This window comes from Canis aureus, chromosome 2, assembly GCF_053574225.1.
Source record: "Canis aureus isolate CA01 chromosome 2, VMU_Caureus_v.1.0, whole genome shotgun sequence".
NCBI lineage: Eukaryota > Metazoa > Chordata > Mammalia > Carnivora > Canidae > Canis > Canis aureus.
The window spans coordinates 59,582,026-59,587,436 of record NC_135612.1 but is presented as its reverse complement, the minus strand read 5'-3'; the positions used below and the strand labels follow the sequence as shown (position 1 = coordinate 59,587,436).

General features: G+C 58.4%; 1 long non-coding RNA gene across 1 annotated transcript; it reads left to right on the top strand.

Annotated features, from left to right (window-relative positions):
- Positions 1 to 1,946: 1,946 nt before the first annotated feature.
- LOC144299370 (uncharacterized) lies at positions 1,947 to 4,921 on the top strand. The gene is made up of 3 exons (XR_013366112.1): positions 1,947 to 2,194; positions 3,279 to 3,439; positions 4,018 to 4,921. It is a non-coding gene; the product is annotated as an uncharacterized LOC144299370 (long non-coding RNA).
- Positions 4,922 to 5,411: the final 490 nt, after the last annotated feature.

Below are 5,411 nucleotides of genomic sequence, written 5' to 3'. Positions count from 1 at the left end.
TGAGCTGACGTGGGAAGTGAACTCTGCGCACAGCGTGGCATGAGGTGGGGCTCAGGACCATGTTCTCCTCTTGCCCAGCTAGAGCCCACCTGTACCCTTGTCTACCGCTGCTGGCCGCAGCCAGCATTTGTCCCAGAGCGTTATTACCCAAGACACGATACTCGCTACAGCAGGGGCTTAGTAACGGGCCCTGCACACAGAGGGAAGGACCAGGGGCGAGAGGCAGCAGCGGATGTGGCTCACGGCTCACCTGCGAGTTCTGCTTGGTGTCCTTCAGGGCATAGTCGATGCGGGAGATGACGTGGGCATGGAAGCCCGCCAGGGCAAATAGGGTGGGGGTCGTGGCAGATGCACCAAAGGAGTCGATTTGCCAGGAGAACCTCGGCCGGATCCCAAAGGTTTCGTACAGGAAGCCGTGTCCTTCTGCAAAGAGAGCCCTGCCTTGCTGGTGACAGGAGGGTGGTCCCTCCCCACCTGCTCGCTCAGGGCCCCTGCCTTTCCAGGGGGCTGGAGTGCCATCCTGGGGTGTGCTGCAAGAGGGCCTAACACAGAGGGTGCCACAGCAGGATCACCCATGTTCCATGTACTCATTCATGACTGTAGAGCCACCCCATGAGTCTGATGTCAGGTTGAGTGCTGCAGGGGAAAGAAATTCCAGACTAGTGCCATTTATTTTTGTTCCCCAGGCCTCCCACCTATGGGGCTATGTCAGCAAACCCAGGGCCTGGGCTCCAGTCTGCATTTGAAGGAGAGAAACCAGGTCTCCTGGAGTAAGAGAATGTCACGCTGCCTCTCACTACTCACTCCCAGGCTTGGGGATGCTGGCTCTGGCCCACAGGACCCCAGGTTGTGGGAAAGAGTCATGATCAGACCAGAGGCCAGGCCAAGTCAGGAGGGGTGCCTGATGGCAGGTGTGGGTGGCTAGGAAGTCTGGGTTGATTCACGCAGGAGGGTATGAGGACTAGCCAGGGGGCATAGACCTGGTGTGGAGCTACTGGTGGCCTGGGTCAGCAGGGAAGGAGGCAGAGGGTGGGTGTGTAGGAAGCAGAGGAGACCAGGAAGGAGCAGCAGTGGGAGGGAAGACCTGGGGATTGTGGGGCCTGGGATTATGAGGGAACGGTCAATAGCATCACCACATTGAGGGCAGGCAGCTTGAGGAACAGCCCTCTCCACAGACAGGGAGCCAGAGCAGGCCACGCCTGACGATGCCTGTTCAGTGGCTCCTTCCCGTCCACTCACAGAATCCTTATTTTGTTCAGGGGGTGCCATCTGCACCCCAAGGGATGGATTGTCATGGACTCAGCTGCTCAATACAAGCTTATTCCCTTCTGCCAGATACTTGCATTCTCAGCCTGTCTGGAATCTCGAGGGGGGCATGGACCATGGGTGGAGCCAAAAAGATGGGCGTGTTAAGCCTGGTCTGCTTTTGGGAAAGATTTCCCACCTGCATTAAAAAGAGGGAGTCAGGACGAAGACCCTTCGTCTCTTTTCTTGCCTTGAGTGGGGATTTATGGCAATGTGATGCCTGGAGCTGTGGCCCCCCTTTGGGACCTGGAGGGGAGGCGCAGGAGACTCAGGGAAACATGAAGCAGCTGCCCAGACTCCAAACCGATCCCAGCCAGTGTAGTAAATGGGACGTGCTTAGGTGGAGACCTGTCAAGTCGCTGCTGCTCAGGGTCCCGGGCCCTCCGGCACAAGCATCCTGACTCCAAATGAAGAGCAGATTAGGGAACAAAAGTGCTAACTGTTCATGGAACGGTCTTCCGTTTCTAGGGTATCAGGTGCAGCCGCCCCCGAGCTTCGGCAGGTGTAGAGCCGCTCGGCTCGGCCCCGCCGCCCACGGCCCCGCCGCCCACGGCCCCTGCCTCCCCGCTGACCGCGCGCTGTGACCCCAGCAAGGGACTGAATTCCTCCGCACCCCTGGAGGGCCGCCTTGGTCACATGATCACATCCTGGCCAATGAGAGAGGAGCAGGAGCTTTGGACTACATCCCCCAGCATGCACTGCAGCAGAGAGGTGACCGCCGCGGTAGGGGTCGAGGAGGGGGTGCTGAGGCGGGAAAACCCGGGTTTTTTCAGATGTGTCTTTCGCTCCGGTCGGGCCTTCGCCTCCCTGTGCTGCTGCAGGTGGCATCGCAGCCCGGAGGCCCTGGCCGGGCTCTCTCGCACCAGGGACTGCCTGGGGGACCCGCCCGGTGAGGATCCCGCTGCGGAGCTGGCCGCTCAGCGAGGCGGGTGACGGCTGCCATCCCCCGGGCTGCGGCCACACTCAGCATTTCCTGGTCGCCCGGGTGCTGCGGGCAGGTGCCACTCCCCGCAGAGAGATGTCAGGTCCAGAGTAAGGTGGTGTGGGAGGCAGCCGGAGGCAGGAGGTCGGGAGGGCGGGCGGGTGACGCTCAGGCCCTGCGGGCACGGGCACGAGAGGGGGCCTGTCGTGGCCAAGAGGTGCCTCAAAGCAAGGGGCAGGGGCAATGATTGTAGCCGTCAAAGTCCCAGAGGGGGGATGGTCATAGCAGGGGCGGTGGCGTGGTTTCCCGGAGTGTGGATGGGGCTGTGTGGTCACAGAGCTGGTGGTGAAGTGATGATGGTGATATCGTCAGGGGAACACGTGGGATCAGGGGGTTGTCGCTGTCGGTGTGAACGGTGCTGGCGTGGTGATGCAGGTAGTGGCAGTGGAGCTGGTGATGTGATGGAGGTACTCAGGGTGTGGTGGCAGTGCTTGCAGAGAAGGCTTGAAGGTGGCCGTGCTGCTGCTGTGGGCCTGTACGTACGGGTGGGGAAGGCAGCAATGGCATCTAACCTCACTGCTTATTTTCTGGGAACCACAGGCTCCACTCCCAGTGCTCTAATGAATTGTCCGAATTTGATCCTCACAACTACCCTGGGAGGTAGGCAGTGCCATCACACTCATTTAAGTCGTGAGGAAACAGAGGCCCAGGGAGGTGACGTCCCTTGCCTGGGTCACAGGGTTGGGAATGGGCAGAGGCAGGACAGCGCCAGGCCATGTGGTCTCCAGTCCACGTCCACAGCCCTGCACTCAGCAGCACTGGCAGGAGGACGCCACTCGCCAATGCCTGTTTCTACTGGCCTCAGGGTCCTGCTCAGAGGGGAAGACGGGGCTCAGACCTGGGCTCAGAAACCCAGTCCCAGTCTGATTGGAGGCCCCAGGAGACCCGGGGGATGGGGAAGGGGGACCTCACCTGTGAGCTGTAGGATCTGGTCATCAAAGTGGGCCACGGTCTCATCATGCATGACCTGGCCCCCGATGACAAACTCCAGGCGTCTCGTGGCCAGGAGATGGTGGACCTTGGTGACAAGCAGAGAGAACGAAGCCAGGATAGAACCCCACAGTAGGGCTGGATCTGTGGGGACATGCCTCCGGCGTCTCATGGTGTCCTCCATCAAAGTCCTGCCGTGCCTTCATTCTGCAAGAGCAGCAGGTCAGCACTGCCTCCCACCCCCCGCGCCAGCACCTGGCCCTTGGCTGTACTTGATCTCTGTTGTGTCCACCTCTGTCTCTACATCCATGTCTACCTTTTTCTCTACCTCTGTTTCTACCTCCTTGTCTATCTTTTTCTGTCTCCATGTCTGTATCTACATCTGTTACCTTTTCGCTGTAGAAATAATTTGAAATTTCTGAAAGACTTGCAAGGAGTATGCAAGTGGCTCCCGGGTAATCTGAGTCCTTCCGCGGATTCGTTCACTGTGAACCTTCTTCACCTGTTTGCCGTAGCGCTCCCCCATCTCCTTGTAACCTGGGAGGGTTTTCTCTACACCATTTGAAATTACCAGTTAGACATAGCAGCCTTGCGCCCAGGTCCTTCACTGTGCTTGTCAGGAGAGGGTGTTTATAACCATAGTGTAACATAGTGTAAGGCTCCACATAGGACATTTGACACGGACGCAACAGTGTAGCTAATCCAGTGTGAGAAGCAGAGCCGGCGCCCATGATTGCGAGGCTCCTCCTCGGGATTCCACAGGCTGCAGGGGGGACTGACTCTCTGTTTTGCCTTCTCAGCTTTACTACCCTGGGCATGTCTCTAGCCTCCCTGACGTTCACGATCGGTGACTGCTCTGAAGGAAGGTGAATGGCAGGGAGGGGACCAGGTCCACAGCGTCCTCCCAGGTGTTCCCGTCCTGCATCATCTGGCCTGTCCACTCCGAAGAGGGGGAGGTCACTCCCATTTACGCAGGCGGGCCCCCCAGCTCACAGCGTGCACCCCTGCCTGAGGCGGAGCCGGGTCCCAGGCTGCCTCCCTGTGGGGTGAGGCCTCTGTGACCCTGCAGCCTGTGATGCCTCCTGCAGCCTGTGATGCCTCCTGCAGCCCACTAACTCAGGGACTGTGGCACCTGGGAGGGCAGCCAGCTGCGTGCCCGTGGGGCCAGGGGTCGGTGGGGTCGGTGACGCAGGAGGTGGGGTTAGGGCCCCTCCGGAGTGCTGCGGTCAGAAGTGACCCCGTTCAGCACCAGCTGAGTGCTCGGTTGGCTTGCCAGGCTGACACTTTACACCAATCACCACGAGGCTGATTAAAACCCAACCTGTCTATTGTGGACATTGCTGCTATAAACATCGGGGTGCAGGTGTCCACAATAGCCAGACTGTGGAAGGAGCCTCGGTGTCCATCGAAAGATGAACGGGTAAAGAAGATGTGGTCTCTGTATACAATGGAATATTCCTCAGCCATTAGAAACGACAAATACCCCCCCTTTGGTTCGACGTGGATGGAGCTGGAGGGTATTATGCTGAGTTAAATAAGTCAATCAGAGAAGGACAAACATTATATGGTCTCATTCACTTGGGGAATATAAAAAATAGTGACAGGGAATAAAGGGGAATGGAGAAAAAATGAGTGGGAAATATCAGAAAGGGAGACAGAACATAAAGACTCCTAACTCTGGGAAACGAACTAGGGGTGGGAGAAGGGGAGGTGGGCGGGGGGTGGGGTGACTGGGTGATGGGCACTGAGGGGGGCACTTGATGGGATGAGCACTGGGTGTTATTCTATATGTTGGCAAATTGAACACCAATAAAAAATACATTTATAAAAAACAAAACAAAAGTAAACAAACGAAAAAACCCCCAACCTGTCCTGGGGGCAGGGTCTGAGCCCAAACCTGAGGTAACAAGCCTGAGAACCGCCCAGTGTGTCTGGGCCTGAGCTTCAAGCCACACAGCCCCTGGCTCCCCACCACCCCCAGGAGGCCCCTGCAGGCGGGGGTCCTGGCGTTTCTGCCTGTAGGAGGCGATGCCATCCCACCACAGCCGGAAGTACTCCTGCTCCACGGCGATGAACCTGCGCTGCTTCTGGAGCATCAGCTGCTCCACCACCGTGGTATAGACGTTGGCAGCATAGGCCCGCAGGCTCTCCTGGGGAGGGGGCCGCCGTCACACCAGCCCTTGGGGAGGCTCCC